This window comes from Acinonyx jubatus, chromosome B2 (assembly GCF_027475565.1).
Source record: "Acinonyx jubatus isolate Ajub_Pintada_27869175 chromosome B2, VMU_Ajub_asm_v1.0, whole genome shotgun sequence".
Taxonomy (NCBI): domain Eukaryota; kingdom Metazoa; phylum Chordata; class Mammalia; order Carnivora; family Felidae; genus Acinonyx; species Acinonyx jubatus.
Window position 1 is genome coordinate 102,965,921 of NC_069385.1, and position 14,212 is coordinate 102,980,132.

Sequence of the window (14,212 nt, forward strand, 5' to 3'; positions counted from 1 at the left end):
ATCTGAGACAAAACTCAGGAAGGAGGTGCTGCCTGGGGCTTGGTCACAGACTGTGCAAAAGCGGGAAGTGGACAGAAGCTGAAGACACAGGACGGGTGCACGATTGCTGATCAGGGAGAACAGAGTTCTGATACTAGAGACTGGATAGCTGGGTAACGCCATTATCACCATTCCCGTGCATGCGCATACACACCTGCAAGTGCCACAACAATCCACTCCAGAAAGCTAAGCAGCGCCATCTAGTGGAGAACGGAGCCATTACACTAAGCCCCACCCAACTGGGCCAACCTTGCTCTTCAGGAACAGAAGTCTCTCTGCCTGCTTAGTTTATGAACTATAAAATGCTTCATAGTTTGACCTATAGGGGAAAATGAAGTAATTTCAGTCATATTTCAGTCTGTTTGCCAGTACTATTCAATTTTCTTTCTTTCTTCTTTTTTCTCTTTTTCATTTCTGTTCTTTTTCTTGAATACAAAAAGAGAAAAAATTCATTTTTATTAAAAATATTTTTATTTAATTTTTTCTACTGTATTTTTTTACTTTTGTGTAAATTTTTTCAAAATCTATTTTACTTCCATCATTTCATTTTAGTCAACTTCAGTGTATTTATTTTTTTCAAATTTTCAAATGATTTCCTTTTTTTTTCCTTGCCCCTTTTTTATATAATGTATCAAGCCCCTTTCAACACCCAGACCAAAACACATGTAGGATCTAGCATCATTTATTCAATTTTGTGTGTGTGTATGTGTTTGTTTTTAATTTTTTAATTTTAATATATTTTAAGTTTAATTTTTTTACCTCATTAATTCCTTTTCTCCCTTAAAAATGATGAAACGAAGTAATTCACCCCAAAAGAAAGAGCAGGAAGAAATGACAGCCAGGGACTTAAAAAAACAGAGATACAAACAAGATGTCTGAACCAGAATTTAGAATCACTATAATAAGAATATTAGCTGGAGTCAAAAATAGATTAAAATCCCTTTCTGCAAAGATAAAAGAAATAAAAGCTAGTCAGGATGAAATAAAAAGTGCTGTAACTGAGCTGCAACTTTGAATGGCTGCCATAGCAGCAAGGATGAATGAGGCAGAATACAGAATCAACGATATATAGGACAAATTTCTGGAGAATAATGAAGCAGAAAAAAAGAGGGAGATTAAGGCAAAAGAGCACAATTTACGAATTAGAGAAATCAGTGACTCATTAAAAAGGAACATCAGAATCTTAGGGGTCCCAGAAGAGGAAGAGAGAGAAATAGGGGTAGAAGGGTTATGTGAGCAAATCACAGGAGAAAGCTTTCCTAACCTGGGGAAAGACACAAACATCAAAATCCAGGAAGCACAGAGGACTCCCATTAGATTCAACAAAAACCAACCATCAACAAAGCATATCATAGTCAAATTCACAAAATACTCAGACAGGGAGAGAATCATGAAAGCCGCAAGGGAAAAACAGTCCCTAACCTACCAGGGAAGACAGATCAGGTTTGCAGCAGACCTCTCCACAGAAACTTGGCAGGCCAGAAAGGAGTGGCAGGATATATTCAGTGTGCTGAATCAGAAAAATATGCAGCCAAGAGTTCTTTATCCAGCAAGGCTGTCATAGAAGGACAGATAAACAGTTTCCCAGACAAACAAAAACTAGAGGAGTTTGTGACCACTAAACCAGATCTGCAAAAAAATGTTCACAGACCAGGCTCCTTTAGGTTAACAATTTTTTTAACATGGCCTAACATAAGTGTGAGCAAGGAACCTGTGTGCAGGGTTTTTAATATAGAATTACCTGAAACTAATGTAACATTGAGTATCAATTATACTTCAGAAAAGTGTATATATATATATATATATATATATATATATATATATATATATATTTTACAATTTGATAGTATTAACACTTGAGTGTAAATATTCAAGAAATTATAAAACTTTATCTCCACATTGTTCTTTTAATCAAAGATATAAATATAGAACTTTCCACTTTCTCTGTGTTGAAATCATGTCAAACATTCAATCGAGGCACCAATGAATGAGAGCCCACAAAGCTCTTCCACCGAAAAGTGGTAAAAATGGACAAGGGACAAATTCATTGCAAATCAATAATTCACAGCAGACTTTTTAAAATAAGTGTTCTGTATTTAATTCTAAGATTACTATGTAGATGAGTAGATAAAAGTAGGAGGCTTGCTGTATTGTTTTCACCTAGACTTCAATATTTTTTAGCAAAATGTTCATCGTTCTTAGAGGACTCACCTGAAACAGCATTGGCAATAGCAAAGAGGATAGAAGAAGGATAGAAGTCACCAAAGTTGGTTTCAAAATTGCTATCTTTCCCATTACCTCCATTCCACAATATCTCAGAATTCAGGACACTGCAACTCAGCCTAAATATCTGCTTCTAACCCCATGGCACACTGTTAACTGAATATGCATATTGCAAGGACAGATGTAAACAGTAACCCAGGGTTTTGATGCCTTAATTAAAGAAGGATTTCCCTGATACCTAGAATTCAGATTGCCCTTTTACTGAGCCCTTAGAGGTTCTACATCTTGAGGCAACTCACCATTCAAGATGTGCAAGGGATGCTTTGCTTTTGTAAGGGGAAGCACACAATGGTAAATAGAAAATCAGCACAAAGGTTCAGTCAGCACAAAATTAGCAAGAAACTATAGACACATTTCTCAGTAAAATTGTTTTTATGAAAGAGTCCACACATGACTTTGAAGGATTCCCATAAAACTACCTGGGCCTACATTTCTCTCTAAACTGTTCTTGTAGCCCTGTTACATTTACTGCAGTTGGGAAAACACCATTGTAAATGGTCCAAACTGATCTATGTTTATTTCCCACATGTGATTATATCCACATAGGTATCAATGAATGTTAACAAACCACTTGCTGAGCTTTAAGGATTTAGATGCATAAATGATTATGGAACAGCAGAAAAAAAACTATTTAGCAAACAGAGTAGCCTTAGTGTTTAGTGAGGAGACTGACAATCCGTAGAACAGCTCCAAGTGGAACTAACTAAAGAGAACATTGTGCTCCTTAAATTATGCTTATAATAAAGCAAAGGATGGGAGAAAGTACTGTGAGTAGAACTACTGTGAGTAGAACTAGCCTAAAAGCCTAAATCAGAGAAAAAGCATAAGCCTTCTTATAGGAAAAGGCAAAGGTCTCCTGACAAATTAGAATTATTCCCTAAAAACTGACATAAACTGTTGCTTCTTAATTTTTTTGGAGTGCTAAAATACCCAAAGTAAATAACTAGCTGTTCCCTAGGAATGTGTCCTGTGGTTTTGAGAACTTTATGATGATTGAGATTTCCTAGAAATCTCACTGGGACTCACTAGAGCACTAGAACTAATACAGGCTTGATTACAGGGTTAAGAGGACTAAGAATTTCAAAGCTGAAGGTGAGACTTAGCAGAAAATCTTGCCAACAAGACAGAAAAAAAAATGAAAGGATGTGATCTAGAGGTTTTATTTTGCAGAAGGTATTACGAACAAAAATCTATGCTTACACATTATCCCACTCAGGGAGAGAGGTCAAACTGAGAAGGTGAATCAAACTTCATTAAATATAATGAGATACTACAGACAGAACAAAGATGTCAGTGGGAACAACATAACAAATACCTGGGAAACCTGAATGATATGACTAACAAGGAAAATAGAGCATTTACTTCTATTGTGTCAATATTTGAGTTGTGAACATCCTGGAGGCACCAGGTGGTGTTCTGAAGCTATTCTTGCAGTAGCTTATAATAATATAAGCAATTGCTTCCTAGTTTATATTCTAAACTCTTGATACATGCATATTCATTATAGTACATTGACAGTATGTATCAAGTCAGTATTCATTATGCTATAATGACGGTATGTATAATGACATATGTTTAAAGTCATTAATGTTGGTTTTATTTCATTTCATCTCTTAGGTATAGAGATAGCCTGTTTTTCAGCAGCATGATCTTAGTGGAACTGAAGAAAACACTGTGTTCCTTTCTGCATCAACCACAGTGTGTAAGTACTGGTACAATGAATGATTCTTTTATAGGACCACAGTATTGCATCTGAAAACAAGGTTTATGTGAAACTGAAAATACCGTTTATACCTCCTTTCCTTCTTTCTGTATTATTTGCATTATATAACCAATGCTGCAATGCACTAGATAGTTTAATGTTAATTCCATAGTTTGAACCAATATTTCTGTCTGTAGAAATGTAGCTTACTTAAAGTTATAGGTATTTGTACCTTTCTTGTTTCTATCGAGACAGAAACAAGATAATCTAGAAAAGAAATGCCAGTAGTTATTTACAGGACATATCAAACTTGGAAAGTCCCAAAATACCTGAAAAATTCATCCAGAGTCACTAACCACATGAGAAATGCCAGAAGAATATATAAAAGTGTATTTTTTGCAAGAATATGACAAACTATCATATGTTGTCAATAATTAATGATTATGATTCAAAGACTCACAATGCTTCCAGGCTGAAGGACATTCTCAAAAAAAAAATGAGACTAGGAAATATTTTCCTTATATAGAGAATCAAATCAGTCAATTTGTCTAGATCTTTATAAAGAGCCTTTTATTTCATTTATTTCCTCACAGAATTTTCAATAATTAGAAATTACACTTACCTAAAAGCAGAATAATTAATATCATGAAGAAAATCACATCCTGAAGGCAAAAATATCTTAATTTTTCTTTTGTGTTCTACCACTGGTTCTTAAGATATTTTCATTTGGATAAAAGTAAATCATGCAAATAACACCTTTTTTCTGATTTCAAAAATAATGAATATTTTTTTAAATGTGCAATGAGTACTGTATACTAATGACATGCTACTAATTAAACAGTTTTTTTAACTTTTTTAATGTTTATTTATTTTTGAGAAAGAGAGAGACTGAGGGCGGGGAGGGGCAGAGAGAGGGAGACGTAGAATCCAAAGCAGGTTCTAGGCTCTGAGCTGTCAGCACAAAGCTCGACACAAGGCTCGAACTCATGAGCCATGAGATCATGACCTGAGCTGAAGTCAGACATTTAACCGACTGAGCCACCCAGGTGCCCCACTAATTAAACAGTTTTAAGGAAAGCTCAGGGTTTACAAGCAAAATATGAAATGATTTAGTAGACTAACTGTGAATTAGGCATTCCTTGACTAAATGTCTGATTCTACTACCAACACAGGGCCAAACTGAACAAGAAAACTGGGAGATATTTCTATCTTTGCCCCACACTACTTCTATTTTAAAATGATTAGCTCCATGGGGCGCCTGGGTGGCGCAGTCGGTTAAGCGTCCGACTTCAGCCAGGTCACGATCTCGCGGTCCGTGAGTTCGAGCCCCGCGTCGGGCTCTGGACTGATGGCTCAGAGCCTGGAGCCTGTTTCCGATTCTGTGTCTCCCTGTCTCTCTGCCCCCGCCCCGTTCATGCTCTGTCTCTCTCTGTCCCAAAAATAAATAAACGTTGAAAAAAAAATTTAAAAAAAAATAAAATGATTACTCCTGTCAACTTTTTAATACAACACAGGCAGTCTTGCTAGAGTCAGAGGTCATACTCCATCTTATTTGGATACCACGCCCCGTTCATGCTCTGTCTCTCTCTGTCCCAAAAATAAATAAACGTTGAAAAAAAAATTTAAAAAAAAATAAAATGATTACTCCTGTCAACTTTTTAATACAACACAGGCAGTCTTGCTAGAGTCAGAGGTCATATTCCATCTTATTTGGATACCATCTCGAGCAATGTATTGCACAAATTCTCTGTAGCCTCCTGAATTACTATTTTTTAAAGTGTCCTGTAGTCCCCAACATCTCTTCAAGAATACGGTGTCCAAGATTATTTTTTAAAGTTTATTTATTTTATTTATTTATTTTGAGAGAAAGAGAGAGAGGGAGAGAGTGTATCCCAAGTAGGCTCCACGTTTAGTGCAGAGCTCAGGCAGGGCTCAATCTCAGGACCCTGAGATCACCACCTGAGCCAATATCAAGAGTTGGATACTTAACCAAATGAGCCACTCAAGCACCACATAAACACTAGAGACAGAGTGTGCCTGGGTATGTGCTGGGATTTCAAGATAAGAGAAAAAATTATTGTGATTCTTTATCAATTCCATTGGACTTGGGTTGGACTGCACCCCAAAGCAGAGAATGGGTACTGGGGCCCACACAGGTACTAGTCTGTCTTGAGTACTCTTCCTAAATGACACTGCAGACTCTATTCCATTATAGACCCTGGAAGGAGCCTTAGAACTTTTGCTTCAAAGCCCAGTGGCCCCCTGACATTCATATCATAGCACAGAGTTATTTTAACAGCATATTAATAAATAATGCTGAATTCACTTATAAAAGAAATTCTTACTTTTTTAATTTCTTCAGTTTCCCAGCTTTTAATTTGTCTTGCCATGTAATTCCAAATTCATCAAGGTTATTTACCTCTTTCTTTGATCAGTACAGATATATCTGGTTCCTAATTATCCTAACCCTATTTTTTTCCAGTTTCCATCTATACATCTGTTCTTTCATTTCCTGTGCTTCTTGTACAGAATGGCTTATGACGTTCTTATTCTTTTAACTACAAATGTATTCATTAAAAGAGGCTGAGATCATCTGACAATTTCATGAACTCTTCTGGCATAGTCTGGCACCAAAATTTTTGTATTGAAATATATGTAATTTATTATGAATGACTTTAATTTTATTTTCTTATTACATTATGCATGGGCATTATTAATAACAACCTTTCAAAAAATTGTGTGTAGACATAATTTATGTTTGATCCTATTCTTAGACATGGGCTGGCAGGGTTCCTGCCCCATGGATATGTCAAATTGGGCCTCAAAGGTGCTCATGTACTTTGGAGTAACATCCTTGAAAATATCTAAGTATCCCAGAAGTATGGGCCCCAGTCCCTGTTACTCCATGTACACTGCTCCCCAACCCTAATCCCCATACATGGGATCTAGATGCCCCCAAAAGCAACACAATTGAACCTATAGGGTGCCTCAGGCTCCCTGGCAAGTCCTTAGTTCCAGGTGGGCTGTCTGGTAAGTAGATTGCTCTCTTTGGTTAGTGGAGTATTTTTTTTTACAGGATCAAATGGTATTGGGCCAATAGAATGGTATTTACATGCTAACTTTAGGTATGATAAATGGTTAATGAAGAAAAGGGTCCCACAAAAAGAATTTTCTCAGGGCTTCACATACACTAGAGGAAGCTCTGGGTATATTATACCCTAAGTTTTTTTAGAACAGTAAAATAGATGTTAAAAAACATTGTGATAAAAGGGAAGCTCTGGGAACACAGGGTATACATTTCTAGTTATAAATAAGTAATGGAGATGTAATGTACAACAAAGAAACAAACAAAAAGGGAGCATTGAGTCCAATAGGGCTAAGAACCAATGTATCATACTATACGTCACTGAAATTTCTATAGGAAGGCTTTCCTTCTTATTTCTGAAACAGGGAAGGCCAGAGCATGAAGAAGAGGTTTCTGAGTGTAAAGTCTCTAAGGAGAATATAATCACTGCTTTTTGCTTCATACTGGGAATTCTAGCAATTACCTTGCAAATAGAGCCAAGTCATAGAAATGGGCCAAGAGTTCTCTCTACTGGGTACAGCACTGATGTCTTCCAGTACACTCTATTCTCCTGGTTGGGAACCTTTTTATTCCAAATGTAACTGCAAATTAGTGAAATCCATGAGCGAGATATACTTTGAAGCAATGTGAAGAGAGAAAATCAAACATAATTGTAGTAAAACAAATTAGGAAGAGTTACAAAACCCATACTGCATCAAATAGTTCCAAGTGCAGAAAACTTCTTGACTGTGTTCACTGTAAAAGGACAGGAAGAACTGTGTGTTTACTCATGCTAAGGGGACTGGGTTATAACTCACATGATGGTTAATGTCCTTTCACTGAAATATTATGGTTTTACTTAAGTTCTGATATATTTCAGTAAGAACCTTATTCTTTTGTAACTTATAGTTGCAAAACAAACCCAGAATCAGTTAGATAAATCCATTCCAGTAATTCCTGTTTAGGACTGACTGGAAACTCAGAAGAAAGGTGCCAAAGATAGAGGCATCTGAGGGGCTTGATCACTTAAGTGTCTGACTCTTGATTTTGGCTCAGGTCATGATCTCGCCGTTCGTGAGTTTGAGCCCCACGTTGGGCTCTGCACTGAAGATGTGGAGTCTGTGTGGGATTCTCTCTCTCCCTCTCTCTCTGCCCCAGCTCAGTCTCTCTCTCTCTCAAAATAAATAAATAAACTTAAAAAAAAAGTGCCAAAGATCAAGTCACATTCACCCAAAGGTCTAAAGATGAAAAATAATTGAATATTAAAATAATTATGGGGTGCCTGGGTGGGTCAGTCGGTTGAGCGTCCGGCTTCGGCTCAGGTCATGATCTCACAGTCTGTGGGTTCGAGCCCCGTGTGGGGCTCTGTGCTGACAGCTCAGAGCCTGGAGCCTGCTTCGGATTCTATGTCCCCCCTCTCTCTCTGCCCCTCACCCACTCATGGTCTGTCTCTCTCTGTCTCAGAAATATATATATATATATATATATATATATATATATATATATATATATAATATATATACATAATTAAAGAAGAACCCTCCTTTCATGCAATCAATGATGGAAGTCCTGAAAAATTAACTACAGATAAAATAGTCACATATTTTGTGCTTTTAGTGTTTTCTCCAGAGGAAAAAAAGTGTTTACTAAACATGTAAAATTATGCTAATAAGAAAGATGACAGTAACCACATTGGCAGCTTTCATGCCTTAAGCAATGTTCTGAAAAAGCTTTACATATATAAACTAATTGAATTCTCACAACCATTCATGAAATGTATACATAATTAACCCTGGTTTTACAAAGAAAACTAAAGCATAGATTTAGCACTTGGTGATTCAACCAAGTAGAGGCAATACCAGAGCTGCACAAAGGGCTGAACACAGGGTTTTCTGCTGTAGGAAAGGTATTTGAATATCTGTGGAAGTGTTCAACTTGTGATAATTGCCATTCACCTAATGTTGCTGATATTTCACCTACAAATCTCACAGTTTAAGTCAGGGGACTCCAACATGTCATGGAAGACAGATCATTAAATTTGGAGATGAGAATATAGTTTCATTTCCAGCTTTTCCTATTGATTACTCTATGATCTTGAGATTTTATTTAACTTTTCCAAGTACCATTCTTTCGAAAGGGAGAGAACAACACTTCTCCATCACAGCTGTTCAGAAATTCAAATGATGTATGTGAGGTGCTTTGTGAGCTTCAAAGTGCTACACAAATGTGGAAAATCAATATCTATTTCTGGCCTTCTCATCTCATTCATACATTTCTGGTACTTTCAGCGTCTTTTCATTTTCTCAGATATGTCATTTATAATATCAGATTTGTCCAGTCACTTATCTAACTAATTTGTATTGATCCTGTATGTGCAGAACACTCTAGGGGAATCAGGAAAGCCTTTTTAAAAACTAATATTTGGGCTAACATCTGAAAGATGAGAAAGCTAGTCATGAATCTATGAGGGTATAGGTTCAGGCTAGAACCACCCAGGCAAAGATCCCAGAAGGCGTAAGGTTTCTAGAGTGGAAATGAGCTTTCATCCAGAAGTGTTGGCAGGGCCATGTGGCTGGAGCATCATCAGGGAGAGGGAATGTGATTTCCATGGGAAGCACAATGTATTAGTAGAAGAGAACCCTTCTGAGTTTGGGGTTAATGGAGGAAAAGTCTAAAAGCAAAACAAAGCAAAACAGATTAGGCAATGAAATGAAAAGGAGCACTGGGTGAATTAAAAGTTGGCTCAGAACTAATCTTGAGAACCATGCATATGAAAGTAGCGTCCTACTCAAATGTTTTCCTAGGCTGAGGGTGGAGATGGAGGCAGTTATCCCTGAAGCAGTAAAATCACATGGATAAAGAATCACGAAGTGATGGAAACCCAACTCAAGACAAAGGGAAATTTAGAAAACTGGAGAACAGCATGTGGTAATTATATCTAAAATCTTGTCCAGCAGGCAGAAGAGAATTTCCCCTACCCCTTGTAAGATGGAAATTTGCCTAGGACAGTATCACCTGAGTAAATAGTGTAATCTGACACCACACAAAGGGAGTAGCACTAATTATTCATATGAATAAACCTGTAATTATAAATTGTTTCCTATTCCAAGACAGGGATCCCAAGGTCATAAAAACTTTTGTTTGTGCTTAGGATTAAAATGAAATGAACCTAGGTCATTACAATCGTGTGTAACTTGATAGAAATAATAAAATTTTAGCTAGAATTTAGCCTAATCAAGGCTGGATTGCTTTCACTCTGTGAGTATTCAGGAGATAACCAACAACCTGAAAAAGGTAGAAATAATAATATAGGCAGCTGCAATTAATCTATAAGCCTCATATTAAAGGCAGATGAGGCGGGGGCACCTGGGTGGCTCCGTCGGTAAAGTGTCTGACTCTGGTCATGATCTTACAGTTATGAGATGGAGCTCCTCCTCCCACCCCAGATAGGGCTCCACACTAGGGGTGGAGCCTGCTTGAGATTCTCTCTCTCCCTCTTCCTCTGTTCTTTCCCCCTTGCAGTCGCTCTCTCTCAAAAAATAAAACAAAATAAAATTTTAAAAAGTTAAAAAAAAGGCAGATAAGGTGTTTTCCTGAATGAGAGGCAAGAAATACAGTTTCACATACAGTCATAAGAATTGGAGTCTATGGAGTCATAGATGATCTTTGAACACCATTGCATTATTGAAAGTAACATAAAAAGGTCACATGCCAAAGAGCAAGGAACTGGTGCCAGGTGTAGCAAACCCACATAAATCACTAAATGGATTTCTTTATTCCTTGGACCTTAATTTAGGGGGTGATTAACATTGGACAAAGAGCCACTTGCTTAGGGAACAATGAACCAGCAGGCCCAAGCAGCCACTAGTTGACCTTTGAGGGAATATAATGAGCTCAGGGAAAGTACATGCACAGAAAGATTAGTTAATGCCTAACACGGATTTGCATCCTTCTGGAACACAGATGATGACATTGTATGCAGTTGGAAACAAGCCCCAGAGAAGAACAAACTTCCAATTGTTACAAACGCAAGTCTATTGTAAGAAGAGAAAGCTTTAGATTTACTGGTTCCAGTAGTGTGGCTCTTAACTCCTCAAACTGTCTTGCAATGTGTTGGGAGAATTCTCTTCCTTCTCTATTATTCATTTACTAACCAAGTGTTACCATTCTCCACTCACCTATGCCCTCATTTCTCTGCCTGTGCCTTTGCTTTTTTTTTTTTTGCCTTATTGGGAATGTGAATCACCCTCATCTATCTCCAAGCCACCGTGTCCCTTACTCCTTCAAAGTTGAGCTCCAGATGTATCGCGTTCATGAACACCTGACCAACTAATCTTAACTTTAAAAAATGTATGTATCCCTTCAAATGAGCACTTTATCCTTATTCTTTGTTACATGTCAATATATGTTGACATATACTCCATGCAGGAAAAGTGCTAAGAACTGGGGATAAATATATACAAAACTCCAAGGGTCAAGAATATTACTGTTTAGAAGGGAAATGAACATGTACATAAAAGGCCACATTTAAAAATTACTGAGTTATTGTACAAGAGATATGTACAAAATAAAATATGAGCATAAGAAACATATTCAAATATACCTTCAGGACCTAAGGAAAACCATCATGAAAAAAATATGATGAATCATGGGAATCTACCCCCAAAACCAAGAGCACACTGTTTACACTGTGTGTTAGCTAACTTGACAATAAATTATATTTAAATATATATGTGTATATGTATATTAATCTTATTTTATTTTATTTATTATTTTTTTAGAAGGAGCACATGAGTGAGTGAGGGTCAGAGAGAAAGGGAGAGAGAGAATCCCATGAGGGACAAAGAGAGAGAGAGAGAGAGAGAGAGAGAGAGAGAGAGAGAGAATCCCAAACAGGGATCCATGAGCTCACCCAATGTGGGGCTCAAACTCATGAACCATGAGACCATGACCTGAGCCAAAGTCAGATGCATAACAGTCTGAGCCACCCAGGCACCCTAATAATATATATTAAGTTGAAATACAAACAATAAGTGAGATTTCAGGATGAAGGAAAGTAAGGAAAGCAGGTGCACAAGTGTGAAGACAAGGGAGGAGATGTGGTTTTTCAGATCAGTAAAGCAGAAGGAGAGACCATGGAGCACATGGTATGGAGGAGCCAAATCATGAAGAACTGCACACCATGGAAAGGAAATTATTCTACGTGGAACACACAAATGCTTACCTATTGGAGCTCTTTCAAGACATAGCAGGGGAGCTGGGTCCTGGAGGACACTGCCATGCTAGCCCTAGCCTTGTTTGTCACCAGATTGCGGGAATGTCCCTGTGGGCTGTGAAGGCAGAGGCTGAGGTGGTTCTGCAGCAAGGCAAGAAGCACTTGAGAGGGTAAGAGCAGTGGCAGTTTGATACCTGGTGTTTTTTTTAATTTTTTAAATATTTATTTTTGAGAGAGAAAGAGCATGAGTGAGAAAGGAGCAGAGAGAGCGAGGGAGACACAGAATCCGAAGCAGGCTCCAGGCTCTGAGCTCTCAGCACAGAGCCCAAAGTGGGGCTCGAACTGGGGATAGGTGAGATTACCACCTGAGCCAAAGTTGGATGCTCAACTGGCTGAGGCACCCAGGTGCTGCTTCTACCTGGTATTTTTAGGCACTGGTTTGCTCTGGCTAAATAACTATTCTTTTTACCACTGTGTATTTCCTTGTTCAAATCAATATTATTATGGCATGTATTTTATTGCTTATTCTGTTTATTATTATAGTTTAAATCATATAGAAACATTAACAAACTTCAAGCATGATAATACAATGATAATTTATGCATCATTACTCTGGCATCAGCTGGGGAGAAATAATGGAATAACAAAAACATGGAGAACAAGAGCAGTTAAAATCTAGACAATAAATGATGAGGGCTCCATCTAGAACAATGGTGCTGCAAATGTAACAGATGAGCTGGTAGAAGCAATAACTTGAACTGATACTCTGCTGTTCTAATTGGATATGAGTAGGGATAATATGGAGACGACAGTCTAGGATACATTTCAAGACTTTTAGTCTGTCCTGGATTTTATATTCAAAACATGTGCCTTAGTATTCAGCTCTTCCTAGAACAATAATACTTCTTGGTCTAGGATGTCCCTGATATACATAGACTAGCCTTAACAATAATTTTAAATAGTGTCCTCTTTCAACTTCAGACGATCATACATTAGGTGGTCATTTTAGCCAGCTTTAGAAAACTTTTCAAGTGACCCCACACATGTATGGCTATTAGAAGAGTTTCCCAAATGTAAGAATCACCTAGGAAGCCTATCAAAATGCTGAAATCTGAGCTCCACTTTCAGTAATTCTGATTCTGTATGTTCAGGATGAAATAAAGCAAGACAAAACATAAAACAATACAGAAATCTATAAGCTTTCTTTTTAATCAAGTACCTTTGTTAATTTTGATTATATCATTAGGAATACTATATGAATATGTCCAAATGAATTGTCTACTATCTCTTCCCTTTCTCTCCACAGAAGACAGAACAAATTATACATACAATAGGTGCTCACTAAATCATATATTGCTTCTTTCTTAAAGTTTATTTATTTACTTTGAAAGAGAGAGAGAGCATGCACACGTGGGGTAGGGGTAGAAAGAGAGAGTGAGAGAGAGAGAATCCCAAGCAGGTTCCAGGCTGTCAGCCCGGAGCCAACATGGGGCTTGACCCCATGAACCAGAGGTCCACCTCACAAACTGTGAGATCATGACCTTGGTCCAAATCAAGAGTCGGACACTTTCCCAACTAAGCCACCCAGGTGTCCCTCATATATTGCTTTTATTGCTCAAGTATATGTGTGTATATTGAGCAAAATAACCTAGAATTGAATAAATAGCCCTGAGTGTCCCTAGTGAAAACTACTACGACCTTACCAACCTTATAATGCCACATAGAAAACCTCAAGAACATTGTAATCATTCTCTTCTTATAGCTTGAGAAGATAAATAAGGACAATAGAAAGAATGACAAGATGGGGTGGGGGAAGCTCTAAGAGATGAAGAGATTTAATGGAGAACTTGGGAACTGTAGGAAATTCTACATGCATTTTTTTTTTTTGACTTGCAGAAATTGGCTAGAA

General features: G+C 37.5%; 1 protein-coding gene and 1 long non-coding RNA gene across 2 annotated transcripts in view; one reads left to right on the forward strand and one right to left on the reverse strand.

Moving 5' to 3' along the window:
* Positions 1–14,212, reverse strand: part of LOC106981615 (uncharacterized) — a 62,542-nt gene that overhangs the window by 6,430 nt on the left and 41,900 nt on the right. The window lies entirely within an intron of this gene.
* LOC106973988 (cysteine-rich secretory protein 2-like) overlaps positions 1–14,212 on the forward strand; it is a 49,608-nt gene that overhangs the window by 914 nt on the left and 34,482 nt on the right. The gene's annotated exons all lie outside the window — the stretch shown is intronic.